Source organism: Lissotriton vulgaris, chromosome 6, assembly GCF_964263255.1.
Source record: "Lissotriton vulgaris chromosome 6, aLisVul1.2, whole genome shotgun sequence".
Classification (NCBI taxonomy): domain Eukaryota; kingdom Metazoa; phylum Chordata; class Amphibia; order Caudata; family Salamandridae; genus Lissotriton; species Lissotriton vulgaris.
In genome coordinates, this window is record NC_141694.1 from 1,609,284,192 (window position 1) to 1,609,299,276 (window position 15,085).

Consider the following 15,085-nt stretch of genomic DNA (forward strand, 5'->3'; position numbering starts at 1 on the left):
AGTAATTTTGAGTTGTTCGCATTCCTGAAATCTGTGCCATATATCTTCTCAATTTCTGCTAAGACATATGAAGAGAATTATATTACTTCCATGGATGATAAACAGGTAAAGGAAAATCGAATACAGAGTATTTACTGTATAAATAGAGCTAGAGTACATAGTTAAGTAGTTGCTCTTTATAATTACAGTCAACAAGAAAACCATCATTGAAGCTGTCACCCAGTAAAGATTATTAAGAGATCAGTTAGCCACTAAGCTGAGACAGCTATGCTTATAATTGTTTATGAAATCTAAACCAAAATAAAAGGGTGTAGTGGAAATTGCTAGAGTTAATTATCTTTACAGGAAGAATCTACAAGAATAGAAGCAGTCTGTTCAGCAGAAGAAGACGTGGCCTTTTTCTCTTTTCCTCCCACTCCCCTTTTCCCCCTCTTTGCTGCCAGGATCTATATGAGCTTCGTTTCATAGTTTGGGAATAGAGGATTAAGCATCTGCTCCCGCGGAAGCTCGAAGATTCTGGAAACAAGGTACTCGACAGATTGAAGTGCCATTCCAAATTACTTCCGCCTGAGCAGGATAGCTGAAGGGATTGATTTTAAGACCCTAGTGACAGTGTTAGATGGGATTCAGACACAATTAAATGATACTATGGCAGAGAACAAGACCCTTAGAGATGAAGTGAGGTCAAGTCAAGAGACCCAGTTTTTGTGACGCAAATTAGAAGAGTTATCCTCCCGATCAGTCTCGGAATCTAAGAATAGGTCTCAGACCTTTGCTCCTGTTTCCTCGGCTGGCGACTCAGGTCATTCATGCCATGTCTCCTACCATTCCCCTTGCGGCTCCAGAGAGGTTTAGTGGGGATCCCCAAAGGCCCAAACATTTCTCACACAATTCTCTTTACATTACCTTTGTAAGCCAATTATTTTTAAGGAGGATCAGTCACGAGTGGCGTTCATGTTGTCCTACCTGAGTGGAGACGCAGCAGCTTGGTCGATGTCAATAGTAAATAACAATGACCCAATTCTGTATGATTTTGAAGAGTTTAAAAAGGAATTTTTGAGAATTTCTGACAGAAGGTCCATCTCGCAATCCACAGATAATGAGTTGTTGGATTTAAAACAAGGAAATAGAGACTTGGTTGCATATTTGACACAATTGAACAAGTTGATTGTGGAGACCAATTGGCCTGAAGCCAAAAGAGATTACATTTTTTATCGAGGCCTCAAAGGTGAACTAAAGGATGGATTAGCGCAGATACCTAAGCGACCAACGGAGGTTTCTGAATTAATAGATTTAGTCCTACAGATTGACCAACGACAAAGTGAGAGTAAAAGTGAGCGACGGTGGGAGGTGAAGTATTTTCCTCCTCGATTTGATCGGATCAAATCTGAAAACCGCAAGCCCAAGGAAACACTTTCTGAAGAATAACCAATGCAGATCAGCTCGGTGCGAGGACCCCTTTCCAAGGAGGAAAGAGAGAGAAGACATTGTGGCAAGCTATGCATGTCGTGTGGTGGTTCAGGGCATTTTGAGAGAGAATGCTCCAAACACCCGGCAGGCTCCACCAGTAAGAGGAGTTGCTCTGGTAGAAGCTAAAGAAAAGTCAACTCCAGATCCTCAGTTGGTTGCTAATACATTACAATCTTCAGCTCCTCATTTGACAATTGCAAGTTCAATTGAATTTGGTGGTGCTAGGGTGAAAGATATCTCTGTGATGATTGACTCTGGAGCCACAGGGAATTTTTGTGACATCGGCTTTGCCAAAGGGTTGGGAATTGAATTTGTTCGCAAGGAGAAACCAGAGGCTGTTCGTGCAGTTGACGGTACAAATCTTTCATCCGGACCGATTATAATTGAAACTGAGGTGATCAGATTAACTGGACCTGAGGATCATGTGAGCATCTTGAGATTTAGTCTCATTGACGCACCCCAGTTCCAATTGATTGTGGGGCTACCTTGGCTCACGGAGCACAATCCTCAGATAGATTGGTCGAACAGAACCATAAGGATGAATTCGGAATATTGCCAGAGTCATTGTCATCAGAGGTGTACAGATATCTCTTCAGTTTCTCCAGCACAAATTTTGACAAGTCCAGTAAATTCAATTTGTGTAATTGAAACTCAAGAAATTCCCAGTGAGTACTTGGATTTGGCAGCAGTTTTTGATGAGAAGGAAGCTAATAAACTGCCCCCACATCAAGATTACGACTGCAAGATTGAACTGGAACCTGGATCCGCTTTGCCCTGTAGTCTCATTTATGCTCTCTCTGAAAAAGAGAACCAACATCTCAAAGAGTATCTTGAGCAATATCTAGCAAATGGCGTTATCCGCCCATCTCAGTCCCATGTGCCGTCCCCTCTTTTTTTTATTTTAAAGGACGGCAGTTTGAGAACCTGCATTGACTATCGAGCCTTGAACTCGGTTACCAAGAAAAATAGATACTATTTGCCTTTAATTTCTGAGTTACTAGATCAGGTCAAGGGGGCGTGAGTTTATACCAAACTGGATTTGCGGGGAGCATACCATCTTGTTCGAATAGCTGAGGGTGACAAATGGAAGACTGCCTTCCGAACCAGATAGGGCTTATTTGAGTATCAAGTCATGCCCTTTGGCTTGTGTAACGCACCTGCTGCCTTCCAGCATTTTGTGAACGATGTCCTGCGGGAGTACTTGGACCGTTTTGCAGTCATCTACATTGACGATATTCCATATTTCTCTGAAAAAGTTCAGGAACATATTCAGCATGTGCAAACCATTTTGAAAAAACTCTTGGAACATCAATTATTTGTGAAATTATAAAAGTGTGTCTTCAACTTCAGTCAAGTGGAATTTTTGGGTTTCGTCCTTCCCTCAGAGGGAGTTTCCATGGACGAATCTAAGGTGAAGACAATCAAGGAATGGTCATCTCCTTGAAATGTGAAACAAATACAGAGTTTTATTGGGTTTGCCAATTTTTACAGGCGATTTATTGAAAACTTTTCGGAAAAGGTGTCTCCACTAACTCAGCTTTTAAAGAAAGGTGCTAAATTTGATTGGACTACGGATACAGAAAGAGCCTTTTGTGAGTTAAAGAAAGTATTTACCTCAGCACCTGTGCTTATGCATCCCAATCCAGAGGAGCCTTTCTTTGTTGAGGATGATGCTTCCAATTTGGCCATTGGGGGAATTTTATCTCAGAGATTGAGCTACCGGTCAGCTTCATTCTGTTGCTTATCGGTCTCGTAAATTGACTCCTGCTGAGTTGAATTACTCCATTGCCGATAAGGAGCTATTGGCAGTCAAAGATGCTTTTCAGGAGTGGAGGCACTATCTGTTAGGTGCTGGGCATGAGGTTACAGCTTTCACTGACCATCGGAATCTCCAGTTTTTGAAATGTGCTCGAACTTTGACCCCCAGGCAATTAGGTTGGTCATTATTTTTTGCAGATTATAATTTTGTGCTAACTTATAAACCAGGGTCCATCAATGGTAAGGCAGATGCTCTATTGCGATTGGATGTCGGAGAAGATGCTCTAGTCTTGGAGAAGGAGTTAATTATTCCAAAAGAAAAGATCATTGGTCTAATTCTGTTTCCGGATTTGGAAAAGCGGTTGGATCAGGAGCTAGCCTCGTTCAATCTAGAAGATTGGGTGAAATTGGGTGAAGATCGTGAGGTGAAGAATGGTCGACCGTAATTTTCATGGTAAACTTTTTATTCCCAATGAAGAATTTCAAACTCAAATCATTCAACATTCTCATGATGACCTTTTGGCTGGACACAAGGGTGTAAAGAAGACGCTGGAATAAGTACAACGGGATTTTTGGTGGCCAACCATGGAAGCTCAGGTGGGACAATATGTAGCCTCTTGTGAGCAGTGTTTTAAAGGAAAATCTGTTAGAATGGCTCCTCAAGGTCTATTACTTCCCTTACCCCCGGTTCCTTACCCTTGGCATACGGTCTCCATGGATTTTATAGTGGAACTACGTTCCAGTCAGGGATTCTCAGTAATTTGGGTGGTATTGGATCGTTTCACCAAGATGAGTCATTTCGTACATTTAAAAGCTATTCCTAATGCCACTCAGGTAGCCTCACTGTTCATGCCACATGTAGTTAAGACACATGGTATTCCAAAGGTGGTCATTTCTGATCGAGGCCCACAATGTGTCTCCCGATTCTGGAGATCATTTTTAAAGAGATTACACATTGACTCTCGTTTGTCCTCCAGTTTCCATCCTGAGTTGGATGGTCAAACGGAAAGAATTAATCAGGAACTGGAGCAGTATCTGCGCTTGTTCCTTATGGATCAAGAAGGGGAGTGGCCTGATATAATCTGGGTAGCGGAGTTTGCCTATAATAATGCGGAACACTCTTCTACAGGGTATAGTCCTTTTTAGGTCTCGCGCCTGCGATGCATATGGCGAAGCCATATGCCATCGCGCAGGCGCGATACTAATGCTGTCGGGTCTGCTTCCCAGGAGACAGGAGATGTCACGCGCACGCTCTGGAAAGCGATCGGCGCCGGCCGCGCGCGTGCGTTTCCCAATCTCCTGTCTCTCTGGGAAGCACACAAGCATGCCCAGCAAGCCCCGCCAAGGTAACTTTGAAATAATCTTTATTTCTTGTTTTCTATTCTAACTGGTCAGCATGTTCTTTCACAACCGTATCCTTCTCTGCATATTTCTGTCCGTGGGGCTACAGAATGCCAAACATCGGAGGTTTATAGCCTTTCCTAGTTTCTCTTAACTTCTTCCCACACACTTCAGCCTTTCGTCCTGCCTAAGCCGCTCACACTTTTACCCTGCCTCCCCCTCCGCCCATCACAACATTCTTGCAGGTCTCCCCCTTTCACCACTGTCAGCCATGCCCTACGGCTCCACCCGGGCTCCCTCTACTCAACCACACATCCTTCGACCATTGGACCGTTCCACTCCTCCCCCCACCCCTTAACACTTTCCAACCGCTCATTCCTCCCCAAGTAGTCACTCCTCCGCTTTTCATCCCTCAATTTGTGCACTCACCCATCAGCCCTCCGCTCCCTCCTGCAGTCCCCCATCCACTTATCGCTCTCACCTCTGCACCCACCTCTCTCACTTTTCTTAACTGCTTCTCCTAATCATCTCGCCTCCTCTCTCTCCATTCTACCCGTCAATCACCCGACCAGGACTCTCGCCGGTCTATCCGTCAGTCCCTCACCTATCCACCGATCCCTCACCCATCTACCCTTACGGTGTCTATTACTACCCCAAACATCTCTTCCCCACCCGCTTGTTTCTTTCTCAACTCATCCACCTCTACCTCCGCACTGTCCCAATCCGAACTCCTCGGCCACTGTTCTTTATTTCTCTCACTCATCCGTCCGGTTCCTTTCCCTCTCCTGGTACCTCACCCTATTGTTACTTTCTTAACTCTGCGCACTGTACCCCATCCCCAGCCTCCGCACCCCGCTCCTATATGTCACATCCACCTCACTATTGTCTTCCTCTCATCTTTGCACCCTCTTCTCATCACTCACCCTCCACCCATCTCTCACTTTCACCCTCTCCCGTTTCTCATCACCTCCAACCTCTTCTCACCCCTCCGCCCTGTTCCCACCTCACACCCTCCACTTTGTTTCGATCACTCACCCCTGCCCCCTCCCCCTGTTCCGATCACTCACCCCTGCCCCCTCCCCCTGTTCCTATCTCTCACCCACCATGATTATGCATGTTTTTCTTTCTGCTGCATGGTGGTGGGCACGCCCAAGGGGTTACGTAAAAAAAGACCATGCCCTTCCAGAACCCTCACCATTGGAGCTGTCTTATAAGTAACAGCGACAGGGTTTCACATTTTATCTGAAATGTCTCCTTAGAAAAAAAAAACACATCTGTAGTGGACCAGAGGCGTGATACGCCCACTGCGGAGATCTTTGTGGTCACACCTACAGGCTCCAACCCTTTAAAACACATGTGTGGGAGACTTTCAGCCACAGGTTCCAACGCAGGTAAAACATCTGAGCGGGTAGCCCCATCTACAGTGTGCAAGTAGCATGTTACAATGCGAGTCACTGCTCAAAGTTTCATCTTACCTCAGTTGATAAAATAAGCACTACTGCGTTGATTGGTAAAACCGGTGGCTATACACTATTTACGAAGGTTAGGTAGGAAACTGCAAAATCGGCGGCAGTGGCTCGCGCAGAATCAGTTTTTTAGGTGTATCTATATTACTTTGATATATTATGTTGTCAAAAAATCGAAAATAAACACGTTTTCCTATAAATGCATTTCTCTACCTACCAGCAATCAAGCAGTTGTTTTCCAGTCTCTGTCACCGTGTTCATATAGGGCAGTCGTAACCTATGTAAACCCATTGATTTTATTTTTGTTTAAATGTAAATCATTCCATGTCAAGCCGTGTGCTTCCAGCCTGCAGGCGGCTGCACCGCTCTGCGACCAGACGTTTGAAGCCCATGTTTTGGGCCAAGCAGAACCCCGTCACATTTAAACACAGCCACGTGTATTGGAAATAAATAAAACAACAGAATGAGTCTTGTGACCCTAGAACTGGATGTACAGACGATTCAAGGGCTTCCAAGGGGTTTATAATCCTGCAGTGCCGGTCTAAATCTAGCTGCTATGAAGTGCAAATGCGTCATTCATGCTGAAGTAACCAGGGCCTTCCACACATTGGACACTGCGCTGCCTCACACAAACTGCGCTGCCTCACACACACACACTACGCTGCCTCACACACACTGCGCTGCCTCACACACACTGCGCTGCCTCACACACACACACACACTGCGCTGCCTCACACACACACACACTGCGCTGCCTCACACACACACACACTGCGCTGCCTCACACACACACACACACTGCGCTGCCTCACACACACACTGCGCTGCCTCACACACACACTGCGCTGCCTCACACACACACTGCGCTGCCTCACACACACACTGCCCTGCCTCACACACACACTGCGCTGCCTCACACACACTGCGCTGCCTCACACACACACTGCACTGCCTCACACACACACTGCGCTGCCTCACACACACTGCGCTGCCTCACACACACTGCGCTGCCTTACACACACACTGCGCTGCCTTACACACACACTGCGCTGCCTTACACACACACTGCGCTGCCTTACACACACACTGCGCTGCCTTACACACACACTGCGCTGCCTCACACACTGCGCTGCCTCACACACACACTGTGCTGCCTCACACACACTGCGCTGCCTCACACACATACTGCGCTGCCCTCCCTCACATACTGCGCTGCCCTCCCTCACACACACTGCGCTGCCATCCCTCACACACACTGCGCTGCCCTCCCTCACACACACTGCGCTGCCCTCCCTCACACACACTGCGCTGCCCTCCCTCACACACACTGCGCTGCCTCTCACACACCGCGCTGCCTCTCATACACACACTGCGCTGCCTCACACACACACACACACTGCGCTGCCTCACACACACGCACACACACACTGCCCTATGACGCACATATTACACTGCCTCACACACACACTGCGCTGCATCACGCACACACTGCCCTGCTACACATTGCACTGCCTCACACACACTGCGCTGCCTCACACACACTGCGCTGCCTCACACACACACTGTGCTGCCTCACACACACTGCGCTGCCTCACACACACTGTGCTGCCTCACACACACTGCGCTGCCTCACACACACTGCGCTGCCTCAACACACTGCGCTGCTTCAACACACTGCGCTGCCACACACACTGCGCTGCCTCACACACACTGCGCTGCCTCACACACTGCGCTGCCTCACACACACTGCGCTGCCTCACACACACTGCGCTGCCTCACACACACTGCGCTGCCTCACACACACTGCACTGCCTCACACACACTGGGCTGCCTCACACACACTGTGCTGCCTCACGCACACACACACTGCACTACCTCACACACTGCACTGCCTCACACACACTGCACTACCTCACACACACTGCACTACCTCACACACTGTGCTGCCTCACACACACTGCACTGCCTCACACACACACTGCGCTGCCACACACACACACACACACACACTGCGCTGCCTCACACACACACACACACATTGCACTTCCTCAAACACACACACGCTGCCTCACACACACACTGCGCTGCCTCACACACACGCTGCCTCACACACAAACACTGCCTCACACACACACAATGCGCTGCCTCACACACACACACTGCACTGCCTCACACACACACACACACACACTGCGCTGCCTCACACACACACACACACACACACTGCGTTGCCTCACACACTGCGCTGCCACATAATTACCCAGCTCTCAATGCAACATACACTCCAAATACCACTCAGTGCCACATAATTATATGCTACATAGTTACACTGCACTCAATGCCATATACACTCCAAACAATACGACTCAGTGCCACAAAATTACATGTTACATATTTACACTGCACTCCATGCAACATACACTCCAAATACTACTGAGTGCCACATAATTACACACCACATAATTACACTGCACTCAATGCAACATTCACTCCAAATCCCACTCAGTGCCACATAAGTACACTCTACTGAATGCAACATACACTCCCCATATTACCACTCAGTGCCACGTAATTACACCCCATATAATTACTCTTCTCAATGCAACGTAAATACACTTCACATAATACCACTCTGTGCCGTATAATATGCTACATAATTACACTGCACTCAATGCAACATACACTCCAAATACCACTCCGTGACACATAATTACTCTACTGAATACAACATACACTCCCCATATTACCACTCAGTGCCACGTAATTACACCCCATATAATTACTCTTCTCAATGCAACGTAAATACACTTCACATAATACCACTCAGTGCCGTATAATTACACACCTCATACTTACACTACTCAATGCAACATAAATACACTCTATCTATCGCACTTACTCTATCTATCGCCATCACTCTATCTATCTATCGCCATCACTCTATCTATCTATCGCCTTCACTCTATCTATCACTTCGCCACAGCATCACTCAGCACCACCACAGCATCACTCATGGGAAATACAACATCACTAGGCGCTACCACAGCATCAATGAACGCCACAGCATCACTCGTTGCCACCACAATATCACTCAGCGCCACCACCGCATCAATCTGTGCAACCATTCAATAACTGGTTCAAATATGTTCTCTCAATGTTTCAAGCTTTATTACAAATGCCATAAAAAGATGTTAATATTTCACTTCTGTTCTTGGATTTTCGTCAAAATAAAATACAATTAACATAATCTTCACAATTTTTTTTACACAAGTTTAAGCTATTGCTATTATAAATTACAATAACTTTTATTTAAGTATTAATTATTAAAAAATGTAAAAGCCATTGTTATTTGAAATATCAATACATCTAAGTCACGTAAATACAACACATATTGCATTACAAATGCTATAGGTGTCACATTTGCAAACGTTAGAACTATTGGCATTGTAAATGACAAAGCTATTAAATTTGCTATTTTCAAAACCAACACATAAATAAAAAATGTGTCATTTACAATACCAATAGCTCAAACTTTCCTAATGCGAGACCTATTGCATTGCAAATGCTTGTTTTTTATTTAAACACAGGTAGGCATCCAAACACCTTTGTGGGAAGACAGGAGAGTGAAGTCCCAGCCGTTGAAGACGTAGTTCAGATTCTCCAAAAGGTTTATCAAAAGGCAACAGACAATATAATCAAGGCCAAGGCTTCCTATAAGAAACAAGCTGATAAGAAGAAACGTTCTAGTCCCGTTTATGAGTCTGGGGAGGACGTTTGGATTTCTACTCGCAATTTACGCTTAAGGAGAACTCTAACGTTTCTGCCCAGGTTTATAGGACCTTTTTAGTGGGGAAAATGGTAAATCCGGTTAGTGTGAAGATTAGACTTCCCCAAAAGTTTAGGATTCATCCTGTGTTCCATGTTTCCTTATTGAGAAAAGTCCATCTAAACTGAGAAGGAAGGGTCCTCCCAAGCCGATTCAGATACAGTCAGAGGAGGAGTTTGAAGTTAAGCGAATGATTGACTCAATGTTTAAGAAGGGGAAATTGGTCTATCTGGTGGATTGGAAAAGGGTTTGGTCCAGAAGAGAGAACTTGGGAACCAAAGAACAATTTGCGGTCCCCTCAATTGGTTAGACAATTCCACAAGAGTCACCCTAATAAGCCCAAGGAAGTAGAAGGAGGCGTTTTGGTGGGGGGGGGGTACTGTCAGGGCTGGTCTGGCTAAACATCTGAAGTGACATTACCAAGTCAAGAAGTATTTTTCCAAATGAAGGTCTTCTTCAACTGACTTTCTATGAGAATGGTCACATTCTCCTTCGCGGCATTCCTCCTTCTGAATTTGGTATGTTCGTGAGTATTTTCTAGTGAAGACCGAGAGACTGAATTTGTAGCTGCGGTAAGTTTTATCAATTATTATTTGACAAGGAGTTGTCAGAAGTTTGTTCCAGTATAGCGTATTTGCCAGACTCCAGAACTAAGGTCAATGCAGAAGGGTTACAAAAGTCTTTTCCGAGTTCAAATTCCCTTATGTGATGGAACCCAGTGACTAGAATGTAGTTTTTTTCTCTGAAACGGTATGAAGAAAATATCGTAACGGTGTCAGTAGACGCATCTTATTTTGGAAACCTGCACAAGAGACTTTTGTCAAGCACGAGCTGAAAATAATTTGAGTATTAGAATTAAAGAGAACCTGCATTTCTAGAAGCAAGTACTGAGAGAGAATATTGGTACAAAGAACTAATACGTATGTGTAGTTTTATATGTATGTATATATATATATATATATATATATATATATATATTCACACGAAGAGTTGCCACTTTAGGATTGAGCCCACACAGGTAGGTAAAGTTCATCGCGTTTTATTCAGGAGGCTGCAGCATGGAGAGTGAACATCTTGCAAAAAGTCAATTGCCGACGCGTTTCGTGAACAGAATCACTTCTTCACAGGCATGACGATGATACCAAACACAGAGCATGCCGGACACTTCCTTTTAAGTTCCTGGTACCCGCCTCATTGGCTGTTTGGCAAAGCATGATGGTACCTGTAGTGCCGGATGTGATCCCCATGTGGGGTGCTGCGCGCTTGTCACCATAACCAATTAAAAGCCCAAGTGGGTTTCGCCGAGAATGTCACTGCACCCAGGCTGCTTCGTAAGACTTCCTGCACGACCTCCTGCCCTGCTGAACACCAGATGGCATCCTTTACGGACCACTGCTATGCGGCGGGGCTCGTTCCACGACCGGGTCGGCCGTCTTAATTATTCACACGAAGAGTTGCCACTTTAGGATTGAGCCCACACAGGTAGGTAAAGTTCATCGCGTTTTATTCAGGAGGCTGCAGCATGGAGAGTGAACATCTTGCAAAAAGTCAATTGCCGACGCGTTTCGTGAACAGAATCACTTCTTCACAGGCATGACGATGATACCAAACACAGAGCAAGCCGGACACTTCCTTTTAAGTTCCTGTTACCCGCCTCATTGGCTGTTTGGCAAAGCATGATGGTACCTGTAGTGCCGGATGTGATCCCCATGTGGGGTGCTGCGCGCTTGTCACCATAACCAATTAAAAGCCCAAGTGGGTTTCGCCGAGAATGTCACTGCACCCAGGCTGCTTCGTAAGACTTCCTGCACGACCTCCTGCCCTGCTGAACACCAGATGGCATCCTTTACGGACCACTGCTATATATATATATATATATACTTACCAACTTCAAGGAAGTAATTTTAAGTTGTTCGCATTCCTGAAATCTGTGCCATATATCTTCTAAAATTCTGCAAAGACCTATAAAGAGAATTAGATTACTTCCTTGGGTGATACACAGGTAAAGGAAAATCGAATACAAGTGTATTTACTGTATAATTAGAGCTAGAGAGTACATAGTTAAGTAGTTGCTCTTTATAATTACAGTTAACAAGAAAACCATAATTGAAGCTGTCTCCCAGTAAAGATTATTAAGAGATCAGTAAGCCACTAAGCTGAGACAGGTATGCTTCTAATTGTTTATGAAATCTAAACCAAAATGAAAGAATGTAGTGGAAATTGCTAGAGTTAATTCTCTTTACAGGAAGAATCTACAAGAATAGAAGCAGTGTGTCCAGCAGAAGAAGACGTGGCGTTTTTTTTTCCCTCCCACTCCCCTTTTCCCCCTCTTTGCTGCCAGGATCTATATGAACTTTGTTTCATAGTTTGGGAATAGAGGATTAAGCATCTGCTCCCGCGGAAGCTCGAATATTCTGGAAACAAGGTACTAGACAGCCCCCTAGCGAAAGCAAAAACTTGAGTAATAGAGTATTAAATTAAATTAAATTCCTACCTCCTGCATTGGGTTCCTCCTTTCAGGGTATAGTTAATGTTATAAATTCCAAGATCAGTACTTCTGTGCTACTCTCGGGTTACAAGATGTTACTGTTGTCTTAAATCTTTCCTTCAACTGACAATACTTGAGATCTCTCTGGAAACTGGTAATGCAGCTATCACTTTTTAGGAAGGCTTTAAGTTCCAAGGACGAGAGAGATAATACTAGCTCCTCTTGTCCGTCCAAATGATTCAGCGCCAAAGTAAATTCACGTACAAAGGAGTATGTATCTGCATTTGCACCAGAGATCTCCTGACACAGGAGCCTCCTTATTGTATTCGGATTACTATTCTTTAGCAGATATCCTCACTGAATCACTCTAGCTAAGCCTTGAGCAAATGAGCTTATCAAACCAAATTTAAGGCAAATAGCCAGAGTCAGGTCCAAAGTATTAACATTTATTTACTTTATGTAAAATCTGGTCCTCTATCAAGAAAGCTTCATTCTTCTCTGTAAATGGACTCAATAGCATATAGAAGTGTTGGTGGGACCTTCGCTTTAAAAAAAGATATGTGCAGAAAGTGCCTTTGACTCTTTTCATTATAAAATCTATGTAGACCATTAGCATGTGATGCAGCTTTACTAGAGCTGGGATCAATGTGGGATTTGTTCTTAGTATCTGAAAGAAACACATTCCTTACCTTAGAATTACCCTCAGGCGTCAGACCGGATCCGGAAAGTTTTTGTCAGAAGTACCCCTGCACATCTGAAGGTGGTGTTGTGCTGCTCCGTGCCTTTCGTTGGCGTCGTGGTCGCCGGGATGACGTCTTGGCAGTTACTTAGAGGCCGCCCTCAAGCGCTGACTTCCCTTCTTCCTTTTTACGCGCCAACAAGCTCAGATCCGGGAAGAGCAAGTACCCCCAATCACTTTTTGACGGAATTGTTTTAGATTTTTGGTCTTCATTTTTCGAGTCTTAGACCCCTTGTGCCGAGGAGGGATGCCCGGTTTTAAGTCCTGCGGAGCCTATCGCACCATGATGTCGGTGACTGACCCCCAAGACATGTGTCTCTACTGACTAGAGCGCGACCATGACCCCAGGCCGTGCACTGACTGTCTGGCCATGGCGCTGAAGACTTTGTGGGAGTGGTTCCTAAAGTTGCTGGAAGCCCGGCAGTTGGCTCCGCGCCGCTCGAGGTCCTGGTCAAGGAGGAAGTCGAGGGACCCATCGCAGAGCCACTTTCACCATTCTTAGGGTTCCAAGTTCTTGCACTCTGGGTCAGGTAAGTCGAGGCACTCTAAGAAGAAGCTTCATTGTTCTCCGACTTCCCCTCATTGGTCGTGCGATGTGGCTGAGTATCCAGGCGGTACCACCCCTGCGGTTCCCTTGGAACTTGTGCAGTCGACCCCGGCCTACCCACCCTTTTGGATTCTGGGGCGACTTCGGCCCAGGTGCAAGAGTTTCTTGCGGCAATGGCTGCCCTTTTTGGGAAGTCACCCTCCGCCGGTGCGCCTTTGGGCCCGCCTGGAGGTCATTGCTCTGTGCTGCTGGAAGCTTCGGCCTCAGCACTGCCAACAACTTCGATCCCGGCGTCGCAGGACACCCGTGGATCCAGGCCTGGATCCCGGTCGACGCCGGTTGACCTTACGACTCCTCCGCCAGCGTCGACTCTGACGACGTTGACTCTGGTTTCAGCCCCAAACTGAACACACCACCGGTCTGGCTTGGTTCGAAGCCGATCCCGACACCAATGGATTTCTATCCCTATGTTCGGCCTCCATCTTTTCGGCCTGTTCCTCAGGCCATGGATGACTGGCAGGGATCCGAGGACCCTCTAACACAGCAGTGTGAGTTGGATCAGGACTGGGCAGGAGAGTTGGGGGATGACTAATCGCCTGACCTTGTTTTCCTTTCCCCTCCTTCTGTGGCTTCGGAGGAGGGAGCTACCTTTAGTGTGGTGTTGCGCAGGGCTTTTTTGCGATTGAGGATGTGCTTATTGTAGCCATTTCTCGCCCGGCGGAAGAGCTTTAGATGCGTTGCAGAGGGGTGTTGTCTCCAGATTCTTTCAGATTGCCGTAGGGATCTCCTCTCCATATTGAGGGAGCCAGTAAACCAAGGGTTTCTGTCTTTGATTTGTGTTCTTTTTTAGTTTAAGAGGGGCAAGGTCGTCCAGAATGTTTGAGATGGATGACTAGTAGTAGTGCTCATTTAGGTCGCTGACCATGGTTATGTGCGAGGGGGAGGGGAGGGTAGGTCAGATTGGCAGCGGGCCTCTAGTTTCATCAGGTCGAGGGTCTTAGTATTTATGGTCCAGCATTTGGGAATCACCGGTTAAACCGACTTTGTCTTGCGGGTCCCGGGTAAAACTAAAGAGATGGAGTGATGGTCAGACCAGTCACAAGGGTGTATGGAGATATGCTTGACTGCGGAATCCTTAGAAATGATCCAGTTGAGGATGGCCCCTTTTGAGTGGGTTGGCAGAGAGCAGGCTTGAGTTAGGGCTGGGTCGCTTAGGAGGTCTTTCATGGCGTTAGCGTGGGGATCTTTAGTGTCGTTCCAGTGCAGGTTGAAATCACCCAAGAAAACCTCTATGGCATTGGAGGAAATCTTTGTTGTCATGATTTTCAAGAGGTGATCTGTGAAAGAGTTGTTAAAACCTGGGGGGGTGGTAAACACGGTGAAAGTGGTGACATTGGCTTCTTACAGCAGCACCAGGCCAGCAGCACGGTAAGTACCTGACTATGGTTAC